The sequence below is a fragment of the Amblyomma maculatum genome, chromosome 9 (assembly GCF_055883805.1).
Source record: "Amblyomma maculatum isolate TAMU_Amacu chromosome 9, ASM5588380v1, whole genome shotgun sequence".
NCBI classification, from domain to species: Eukaryota; Metazoa; Arthropoda; class Arachnida; order Ixodida; family Ixodidae; genus Amblyomma; species Amblyomma maculatum.
This window is the reverse complement of record NC_139352.1, coordinates 75557786-75569906: the sequence shown is the minus strand read 5'-3', so window position 1 is coordinate 75569906 and position 12121 is coordinate 75557786. Positions and strand designations below refer to the sequence as shown.

At 43.8% G+C, this 12121-nt stretch overlaps 1 long non-coding RNA gene across 1 annotated transcript in view; it reads right to left on the bottom strand.

Moving 5' to 3' along the window:
- Nucleotides 1–12121, bottom strand: part of LOC146179453 (uncharacterized) — a 392855-nt gene that overhangs the window by 217678 nt on the left and 163056 nt on the right. The window lies entirely within an intron of this gene.

Sequence of the window (12121 nt, the reverse complement as noted above, 5' to 3'; positions counted from 1 at the left end):
ACGACCTCACTCATTCTTTCCCATTCTGCTTCCCCTCGATTCAATCTCATCGGCGCGGCCGACCCTGTTGCGTTCCCTAAAGGGAAGCACAGCTCTTTGCCTGTAGCTCGAAGAGACCACTGCGAAGCGGAAGGCAAGGGAAATGTATGGAATGCAGGCGTCTCGCCTCTCTCTTTCCCGAATCTTGCTTTCACTTTCGTCTTCCTAGATTTTTCTTTCCCTGAGCTTTCTCTATCGCCTTTTCCGTCTTAAGATAGCGCCTTCGCACGTGTTTCTTTTTCACCCCTCGCTCTTCGCTTTCCCTTTCCGCACGTTTCAATCGCGAGTGGTCCCCACTAGTGTTTACTTCATCCAGCATTGCGGCTTCGGCGTCATATCGAGCTCGCCTCGCCCTCGATTTCCCTTAGTTCCTTTTTTCCCCAGGTTTTCCTTCTTTTCTTATTCTTTCCCGCAACCGCCCGCGCCTGTTGCTTTTCTCACAACGCATTACCGGCGGTGCCTGTCTTTCTTGGCTCCCACCATCGTTTCGTTTCCCATTCGGACTGCTGGCTATGCCGAGGCACGAGGTAGCTCAGGACCGGGCCCAGATAGATAACCTGTTTTTGCCGCCACGTTTCTTCCTTCCTCCCCATTTTCCCCCCGCACCAGCAGCGCTCGCTCACTGGTCTGTGTATACGTCCCGTTTCCGCGCCGTCTTTATGATTCCCCGGTTGCTGCTTCCAGGAAAGCTCCCGAACCTTCCATTTCCGTCTCTGCTTCTAAACAATAGCTCGTTCTGAGCGTCTTCAGTCTCGTTGCTTTTGGCTGGTAGTGCCTCCGATGTTGCCTGTTGCTTCGGCGAGGGAACATTTACGAACGAGCGTTTGGCGCTGCGAGTCTTTGTTTCTCAGTAGGAAATGGTGTACTTTTCTTTCTCTTTCTATCATGAGAAAATGCTCATATGTTCGCACAGTGGTCCATTGTACGTCGTTTTCTCACCCGGGAACCTTTAAAAAGCCGTACCTTTATTTGCGTATGCCTATGACCGGTCCGTATCGTTCAGTGTCCGACGGAAGACGGAGGCGGCAGAGATACACGAAAAGAAGCACTGATGAAGCATAGTGTAGTGAAGGTAATGATGGAAAGCATTAACTAGCGATGCCCTTTATCAAGCTTGAAGAGTCGGAACTGGTGGTTGCGTCAGGAAATACATGCTCTATCACTGTGTTCTGGCACCCTATTTTATGTTATTGGGTTTCCTTACCGAGTACTGGGCTCGTGATAGTCTATTTTCTTTTCTACTGCATTTCAAGGCTGACTAGCTGCCGTAATCTGACATGTAATGTAGAAACGTGGCACTAATGTATACATTAGGCAAGCGTGGACCTATTGGTGATAATGAAATTATTATTTCACTAATCAAGGCCAGAGAAAGAAGGCATGTAAAATTTGCAAACACCTCTCAGACCAATAACTGCCCAGGAAATGTATGGGACGTTACATGAGGCCCCAGTTCTATATTCATTCTGCAAATAAAGTTTCTCAGAATCTGAACCTTCAACGACAAGTCCGCGGTAGAATAAAGGAATATTTCACGATAAGTAGCTTAATTTACATATTTCTTGTATAATACTTTGCCACTGATTGTATAATACCAATAATAGCAATGATTGATGGCCTAGATAGGAAAAGCAGAAAGGTAGGCTCGAAAATCAATATGGAAGACTAAGGTAATGTTCAACAGCCTCGGGAACGAACAGCAGTAACGCTAGGTAGTGAAGCGCTGAAAGTAGTAGACAAGTATGCCTACTTAGGACAGGTAGTAAGCGCAGATCCGCACCATGAAAGCGAAATAACAAGGAGAATAAGATTGCGATGGAGCGGGCAAATACTCTCAGATTATGACTAGCACCTTATCGGTATCACTCAAGAGGAAAGTATATGACCGTTGCATCTTACATATACTCGCCTATGGGGCTGAAACGTGGAGGCTAACGAACAGGTTTCTACATAAGTTCACAACAATGCAGATGGCTATGCAGCGAAAAATGGTAGGACTATCGTTAAGAGAGAGGAAGTGTGCAGAGTGGGTCCGAGAAATAACTCAAGTTACTGACATACTAGTGGAAATCAAGAAGAAGAAATGGGCATGGGCAGGACGTGTAGTGCGAAGAGAGGATAACCGATGGTCTCTTAGGGTAATAAACTGGATTCTAAGGGAAGGAAAGCGTAGCAGGGGCGGAATAAAGTTAGGTGGGCGGATGAGGTTAAGAAGGCCGACCTAATAAATGGCCTCTTTAAAATCCTCTTTAATGTCTTCCAGGCTGCTGGAATGCCAGCCCCACCACAGGATATCTAATGGCGCAACGTCAAGCAGTGATTTATTCGGACCAATAGTGATCACCGTTCAAGCTCTTAACCTAGCACTAGGTTATGACGAAATTGATGACATCATGCCTTTGTTGAAATTGGAAGGACGCTTTGCACCTAAATTGTAACTTTGACGACCGGCAGCGCTGCTTAAAACGCAGCAGATGAACTATACATCGTACCCAAAGTTACTCAATGTCCCGACTGATTTAGGTATTCTGCACCAAGGAAGCCGTCACTGATATGAATATTTCTACAATGAATAATGTCTCGTCATTTTTTTCTTTTATTTTCTTAGCTATTGTCGGGGTGTTAAAGATTCAAACTTAACCGCAGCACACATTTGTAAACTGTTCTGCCCATTATGTTCTCTAATTTTTATTGCGGAAGCAATATTACGCCACGTTTCGGCCCGTCGCGTAGTTCGTGGCCGCAGTCACGAATGACCTTGAACAGCCGCGAAGAAGAAGAAGAAGAAGAAGAAGAAGAAGAAGGAGAAGAAGAAGAAGAAGAAGAAGAAGAAGAAGAAGAAGAAGAAGAAGAAGAAGAAGAAGAAGAAGAAGAAGAAGAAGAAGAAGAAGAAGAAGAAGAAGAAGAAGAAGAAGAAGAAGAAGAAGAAGAAGAAGAAGAAGAAGAAGAAGAAGAAGAAGAAGAAGAACGATATGTCACCCGCAGCTATTGCTTTCGCTCCATATTCGGTTCAGCAGCGTTGAACCCTTCTCATTTTTTTTCTCGAGTGGCACAAATTTCAGTGATGTAATGATAAATCACATCATGCCCCATTAGAATATGGCCCTGGACAAAGGTGCTTTCAGTGGAGCAGTATTATTCAGGAAAAAAAAAGTCTTGGAAACTTTGGAGAAAAAGAATGTCGTCAGCCGAAACATAATGGAAGAATGGAAAGAATAGTGCGCTTCAGCGCGACGTTTGTTTTGTTGTAAATGTAAACTTGCTTATAGGAAAGGACTGGGGCAGTATCAGGTACACTACTGGATGAAGATCTGAACCGCTCCGTAGGGAAAGGATGGGTTCTATGACCGAAAGAAGAAAGAGGTGGCGTAGTGTTGTTCGCTTCCCTAAAAAAAAACAGGAGTCCCCACAAGTGACTTCAGGACATTATATAGCCGTGCGGAAACCGGTATTGTAGAAATGAGGTTACACGCTGTCTATCAATTTTCCTACAGGATTCGGATCTGGATTCCCCATAATGACAGCAGGCGTGGTTGTTAGCTATTACCTGTGATTGTGTATCTGCCTGATTTGCGGACGTTATTTATTATTTAAATGGCGCTACGGTGGAGCAGTTGCCGGCAGACCCCGCAACGCTAACCTGCATGTAGCCAAGAACAACCTCAACCTCCTATACCTCAACTCGTCTTTTTCTTCTTATCCTCCACCTCAGACCGTTGCTGCGCTGTATGAGCAGACGACACTGGATCTCGGTCGTCTACAATCGCAGTTAGAGCATATACTTGATGCAATAAAGCATTGTTGCTTCAACGTGTAAATGGCAACGTGTGAATTGTAACGTGTAAATGGTGACTGATGCAGTGTGATATGTGTGTGAGAGGAAAGGTAAAAGGTGAGACGTGCGTGAGACTTACGAATTTGGTGTAGTATAGACAGGCTGAAATTTCGACAACGAAGACATAAGGGCGACAAATCATATGCGATAGTTAGGGTGGGTTCGCAAACTTAATAATAGCATAATAGATCAATAAACCTGATAGCACGATTTTCAACGCACTCAAGAAAACATAGAGGCTAGACTCGATGAGGACTTCAAAAGGATTATGCGCATCCTCGCTTAGACCTGGGGAATGGCTCGTAGATAGGAAATTAATATGTTGGGGAGCATGATGAGATGATATGTTAAGAAACAGAAGGAGAAACGGCAGAAGTAAATAGAAGTTTTCCGTCTCTGGGACATACTTTCTGGAACAAACCTTGGTGTTTGTCTTTTCTATAAGTTTCAGTTACTCATAAAACTGAAATACCACTTGAACGGAACAAGACCCGTCTACATTTACGTAATAGTTGCTGTATTGAGGCTAGGAAGTAACCAGCCCTAAACAAATTAAATGATTTCTGGAGGCTTTCAGGAATTGTTCACTTGAGTGCACCCTTTTGTGCAAAAATGTAGCTTATTTGCATAAATCCAATTACATGTCGATCATACTGACTGCTTCTACACATATTTCCCTTAGAGTACCTAAAATCAAACTCGCTCGTGCTGTGTATAACTGGCACATCTGGCTACGCGCAGTAATTTTGTGCAGAAACATGAATGCAATATTTGCACTGCAATAAACTGCGAAAGTTCTTCAACAATGCTTTTGAATGTTTACTTTTTTCTATATCTCAGTCGAGCGGCATTGGCTGTGTACCTTCGGCTAATATCAGAAATAGTTCCCTCTAAAATAACTTTTTTTTTTTTGTGATGCGATGACTAACCTAATGCAACTGCTTCAACTCGTGCCGATTGCTTAAGGAGTAAGCAGCATGAATACTGAGCCAAGGTACCGGGTTCGATCCTGGCCGCGTTTCGAAAGGAGGTAACACGCAAGGCCTCCGCTCGCTGCGCGATGTCAATGCACGTTAAAGAAGCCTAGTTGGCCAAAATAATCTCTAGCACTCCACTACGAATCCCCTCGAAGCCTGAGTCGCTTTGGTATGTTAACCATCCTTAACCAAACCTAATCAGGCGCACGTATCCCCAACTACTAGTACGGTTGGAAGCCACCTGCATGTTGGGCCACAGAATCCAGGAATTTCTCCAGGAAAGGGCGATGTTGCTAATGTTTTGTGTCGTAGAACTTCGGAGTAATAGTGCTCCGCGTTTCGATTGATAGGAACTGCGCTCCCCGTTTGCTAAAATGTGTGATATCCCGAAACCAGTGCTTTACCTCTTATAAAGAATATTGTTTCACTGCAACTGACAATGCGCTACAGTTTATTCGACTGTAATAATTTTTTACTTATAAAAGGTGCTACAGAAAGAGATATTTCGAATATCTATGTACCTCAAAAGTTTATGCTTTCAGCGTTCGTTCAATTGCATGGTACTTTACTGTATCTTCGTTGTACAATTCGAAAACCTAAAATTTATCCTCAATAGATGGGAGTTGTTTTAAAATGAATTAAAAAGGGCCAAATAATATATTCCTAAGTGGTGTTTGTATTGACTGATGTTTAGAATGTCAGTCGTGCATATAAAAAAAAAAGAACGACTTTTTTTTCAATAACAATTCTCTTCATTAATCGTTACTTTTTTGGAAAGAAACCAAGCTCCAGAAGCAAGGAGAAGAAATGTCCTAGAGTAGGGATTACGGCGATATCTGTAGCCGTAATGGGATAGAAATGCCTGTCGCAGAGAGTCGGGGTGGTTCTTTCAAGTGTAATCAGACTCGAGCCATGCTGGCTGCCTACCGACGGCCACGCATCAGGAAATAACCACTCCTTCTCGGTCCAATAGCACGGAGCATGTTTTCCAGCCGGCTGGTCTTGCAAAAGAACCGCCAGATTCGACGCACGGGACAGCGAGTCAACCGAGAGACGAATACCAATGGACAAATAGCAAAGAAGACGAGGATCCCGAGGGGAAGAATGCGGAGAAAGAAGGGGCTCTTCAGTTGTGACGCCCACAGTACGAAAGGGAGCTCCCCTATTGACCGCGGAGCAAGAAACCTTTAACGTCCAAAGCGACCGGTAGATGGCGCGAGGCGCAAAGAAAGCGCCGTCTCATTGGCGAAGCGACTTTCGGGGGAGGTGTCTAATTCAAGGGGCGCTGCGATCGGCTGCGATCTGCAGATCGTTTCAGCACGTTGGATGCTGCAGGCACCGAGAGAGCTGTTCTACGGATGATCCGCTGCTATGGGTTCTTCCCTCTGAGTTTCTCCGTTCGGGACAACACAGCCTTGCGCGGACGGGGAAGCGTTTTACTTGTTTTCTCCCCTTTGATTTTTTTTTCCTAGTCCCCTTCCAGTCGCACTTTTGTTGCCAGTTCTAAGAACTTTCTCTGCTTGTTAATCCCTGAACGTGTTGTGCATACCACCTGCAAGTTCAACACGGTTTCAGAAAGCAACAGTTTTGTCGCATTAGCATTATTGTTGTATTAGTTCGACTCCTCCTATGAGTGTTTCGTCCGAAGGTGCTTTGTCTAGAGTGGTGCCAAACTGATTTACGCACTCACCAATATCTGCAAGCAGATTCACCTGAAGGTTTTTCGTTTTTGTTCACACAGCAACAATCTGCGACTGCTCGACGGTCGATCACGGCTGATACTGTCGTCGCTTCATTTCGAGCGTGTACACTACAGTTCTTTGTGAGAAGGGGAAAAACAAAATAACCGAGTGCATCCGTCACCGAGAGGTGCGAATATTTGTCGTCACCTCGGGAGTCTTCACAGGTCGGACAGATGCGTCGACCAGTGTTATTGGTGTTATCGTTCCAGTGACGACAGAACTCTTGAGTTAAGGATCGACACCAGTCGAAAGTGTTGTGTGCAGTCAAGTCTATCACACCAAGGGTGACTTTATTCTGCAATCGACGATCGGCCTTCAGGCTTTGCGGGCGATAAGAAAAAGTGATCGGCGCAGTCCTCTCTGCGAAGACGTGTGCTCCCCGAAAGAAAGCCATAAACGCCTCCGACGATTCCTAACCGGGAGCTCGTGGATCTTCGACGAGTGACACAGTGTTCGTTCCTTTGTTCATTAACCTTGTGCTGTGACGACGACTGCAAAAGAAAGAAGAGATTCCACCTTTCTTTTCTTCGGCGCCTTGCGACCGCGAAGTCGCAGGAAAAAAAGAAGGTGAAACAGGAGGAACATCGTCGAAGGGTGAGGAAGCCATTATTTGATATTGATTGAATAGTAACGTTCTTCCCTCTAGAGCAACTCTGCTGGGGAATCCAGTCCGACGACTGTACGGCCTCGGCGTTTGACTTGTTGAGACGGGCGGCTCTTAACTTGTTGCGTTTGCTACAAGTTTCTCCCCCAATGCGATCGATTCTTGTCCGGCGAAGACAGAGTGCAGGTTTCTTGAGGTTGTATCCTCAAGTATTATAAGTAAGCTTCTTTGTTCCTTAACAGTTAGGCTTTTACAGCTACCCCGTGAACTATAGGTAAAAGTGAATTACCCTAAATGCAACATGAGTGGTTGATTAAGCTAAAACATGCAAGATAGTCTGCACCTGTCAAGAGATATGCTGCGCATCTAATGAGAAGATTTTGAGCGACTACTGACAACAAATTTCTACTGCGTGTTTTGCGGGAACTTAATATATAAATTTAATCCCAGTGTTTGTACCATCACTGAAGTTTGTTTCAGAGCTGACTAGTTAATTCTTGTTTAGAATGACGATTTTGATTTATTAAATTTGCTATCATTAGGATTCAGCAGCCGTCGGAAATGCCACGCTTTCCCATCGTTTCGTGTGGCTCGTTCGTGTTGTCTGCCTACACGCAAGCTATGTTGAAGTGCCGGGTGCGATTTCCCTGTATAGATACAACAGGAGCTTGAAAAATAACAGCCGAATAATACCCTTCGTTGTTAAGCTCCATTTTGCAATGCCAGTTACATCAAAAAGTGAATATAACTGTTAGGATTGCAATTGAAATAAATGTTCAGCGGTAGAATTCGACAAGGCGATTGTTAAAGGCTGAAATCAACAATAATATTGCCCTGATGTTTTCTTAAAAGGCTTGTTTTGTCTTAAGAATGTGCTAGTGGGGTGAATAGTGCTCTCAGATTTAATACGAGCATTTGTTTCACTGCTATAACATTACGTTTCTTGTAGTAATTGGCGCTTAATTAAAAGACAAGTAAGACAAACCGACTTCGAATTTTTGCGTTCAATTTCTGCATGAGGTCTGTTTTTTTTTTAAGTTTCTTTCTAATAAATAGGAAGAATTAAAAGAAGCGTGAAATCCTGGGCTACACAACACATACTCTAAGGCATGAAGTCGGCATACTGCAAGCAGACAAACAAACCGAGCGCGTATGCAGTTTGAACGGAGTAGTCAGTTCTAAGAATTTCCATAGTCCCACTTTAAAGTGGTAACACTTATGTCCCTTGCAAATGCACATCTCCTGTTGCCATTAAAATATATATCTCTCTCTTGCAAATGCAATGAAAATCAAGAATGAAACAGCGCAATCCTAATGCCCTGCAAGTTTTTATGCGCGAAAAACAAGACCAGTCATCAGCATGCGCCAAAATAGCATTCCTGTGAGTTCGAGCCGTGCCTAAGTCTGTGTTCCGCAATTCTTAAATTAGCCTCGGAACATCGGGGTGCGCAAGCTTCGTGTCTTTCTAGATGGTAGCCTACGAATTCAGGGCTCCTCGTGTTCTAATTTACAAACTGATACACGTTTAATGTTCCGGCCAATCAGGTATATCATCTTCAGGTAGGATGTTTTAATGCATGCGAAACTATTCTCAATCGCCCTCGCGATGAAGGAGCACTTCACCCCAAATAACAATCAGGCTTGGTGGACTGCCGAAATAAAGCAAAAAAGCAAACTCTGACTTCCCCGCCACTAAAATGGGTTATAAAAGTACGCGGTTTCCCGCAAGGCACATAACATTGTAGGAAGAACACTTGCACGTTCTGGTGCGCGCGCTCGCACACGCGGTTGTGGCTTAAGTTTCTTGATAAGAAGGAAGTACGCCGTTGCTGCTGTTATTGGGCTCCTACACCACTTCTTTATCAATATTTTTATTAGGCGTCTCTCATAGTCTGAGTTGCTTTAGGACGTAAAACCCCACCAACAATTACTTTTATTAACATTTTCATAGAACTTATCTTTTGTAATGAGAATGGGAATTTGATTCCTATAAAGACAACACAAAAATAACAGGGGAGGCAAAATCATACGGAACGCACTTTAGAACAGCTGTATCTAAGCTGCGAAGGTAAATTTTTAGGTTACAGCATAACGTTACAGGTACAAACAATCGGATACACTGTATGCTGTTCGTGCATACCGAAATAACTGTAATTGCGGGCAATCAAGAAAATATCCATGGGTGTGAACTCAGTCGTAGATTGTCGCAACTTCAGGCTTGGCGTTAGACTAGGCATTCGTGAGTTAATTTTTTTTTTTAGAAAGAATCAAGAGAATATACACTCCATCTTCCTAAGCTTTCATTCTGTCGCTCTTGGAATTCATGGTTTTATAACACTTTTTAATGTTTCTAGATTTGAAGAATGGTTCGCTCACTTTAATAAGAAACAGTCATTATCTACATATAAATTTTATGGAATCCTGGAACTTAGATTTGTGGCTTAGTTTAAAGATCCACTGTAAGTTTTCCATTGTTGTAGATTTAAATTATTGGCTCATTGTTGTATATATGAAAGAGTGGCGACTGACAACTCGGTATATGCAGAAAAAGATTTTCGAAGAATGACAATTATGGATTCCTTATTACAGAAAATAAATTTCATACGGTCTAATAGAATCCATGACATCGAATTAGGTTTGGTTTGTAGGTTTAACGTATCAAAGTAACTCAGGCAATAAGAGACGCCGTAGTGAAGTACTCAGTAAATTTCGACCACTGGGGGTTCTTTAACCTGCACTGACATCGCACAGCACACGGCCGCCAGTACGTTTCACCTTCATCGAAACGCAGCTGCTCGCGGTGGGGATCGAACCGGTAACTGAGGCACAGACATCGAATCAGCAGAACAGCAACAAATAGTTCATTTAGATCTCTAATTTACCTAAATCGTTAAGGCATTATCTCTTGCTTCTTATCTGGCAATAGGTGCCACATGGCCCCATTCAGTGATTGCTTGTTATTAACATGTTTGTTTCAACAAATTTTTATTTTCAAAGCGATGGCAATAAATGCCCTGTTCTCGGGAAAACCTGGCATTGGTGTCGGCGGTGTGAGCGAAAATTTAAGGTTATGTCTGGCAATGTGGGAACTGGCAAGGCCACTAGACATAACCGATTTGGCATGAGCTGCTGACTCGGACAGCTCGTGCTTGAGTCGTGCATTTGAGATGGGTATGGGAGGAATCTAACTCTCCAGCACCTTTGCATTCCCAGTTAGGCACGCTGCTCCTAGAGCAGGCAGGCGTGCTCGAAAGGCTTGGATAAGCGGGGCTTTATATCTTTTTTTTTGTATATAGTCTTTCCTATAATCGTTACAACTTATGATAGAGAGTATGCAACAGGTAATAACTGCACCATTTAAGAGACTATGGAGTAAGCGCATAGGGCATGTAAGCACGCAAGGATCCCCAAGGAGAGAGGCGAACAGGAGAATTTAACGTTGTGACGTCTTACCATAAAATAGGCGGAGCTTAAGTGTCCCCTCTTGTGATGTATGGATGCGAGAGTTGGACTGTGAAAAAGGCTGACCGCCGAAGAATTGACGCGTTTGAATTGTGGTGCTGGCGAAGACTCTTGAGAGTTCCTTGAACTGCCAGAAGATCAAATCCGTCAATATTGTCGACCATAAACCCTGACTGCTCATTGGAGGGTCAAATTCTAAAGTTAAAGCTCAGCTACTTTGGTCATCTGATGAGAAGAGAGGAGTCGCTGGAGAACGATTTGATGTTGGGAAATGTTGAGGGTCGCCGGAGAAGGGGTAGGCAGCGAACGCGATAGTTAGATGGCATCCTCGAGGCGCTGCAGATGAAGTTACGATGTTAGGAAGATAGTGAGAGACCGTAAAGCGTGGCGTGATATGGTCCATAGGGTCATGAAGAGTCGGACACGACTGAACTGAACTGAAGTGTCCCCTCAACCCCGCCCAATTTTCGTAATGAGAGCGCTACTAGTTTCATTACGAAATTTTTTTACAGCATGTACAAAAGAACAGAGAAAAACTCAAACAAGCCTCTGACAGTTGGTGACAAGCGTTCTAGGTTTGGAAGTGGCAGTCTGTGTGTCTGTCTCTCTAGTTCTTCCCACGAGGATGTCTCTGGCGCGGGTTTTGTGGGTAGGTAATATATCATGGCCCTCGTTGGTCACCTGTTAGCGTGACGTCACAAGGCCACGTGTAATGGTGGAATTTACAAGAGGTGCCAACGTACACGTAGGCAACCCATTTGAGATGGAAATTAAGCTGATCACCGGGACGCTTGAAACCCTAGTCAGACAAGCTGCGTTTAGTAAATGTAGGCATCTGGCACATTTTGGTTAAAGTGAGGCTTTACGTCTAGCATCTAATATGAATTTAGGCAGCATACATCACTGACCTCCCCACAAGCATGTGCTTGCCAGATGCTGGTTGGCAGATGACGCGGTCGGTCGCTGGTTGGTAGAACGATGGTGGCGTTTATCATGTTCGGCCTCTAATTCGGATAGCACAAAATTATTTTTGGGTCACCACGCGGTTGTGGGGCGCTACAACCTGTATACGACAACATGTAGGTGTAATCATGAACGCCGAAACGTAACTTTCTAAGTGGTCATGGTTCCTATACATTGTGAAAAATAGCATTACTCAGTACCATTCTAGCAACGTCCTGTAATGTGCGGCGTATGTACAAAAATTACGGATAGGTGTGACGTAATCATATTCATGACTGATATTCATTTTAATGATTTCGCATTCTCAATGGAAGAAGCCTTAAGTGTCCCTGCCAATTTCTTTACCACTTGGGCTGTCTGAACATTCGCAATTTGCAGCAAATATCCGTGTTCTAATCTGTGTCATTTGTTGCCATTCAACATAGATGTACAGTCATGAGCAATATGAGCTATAACAAAGTTTGAGCCTTAATTAGACTAGGCATTCGTGAGTTAAATA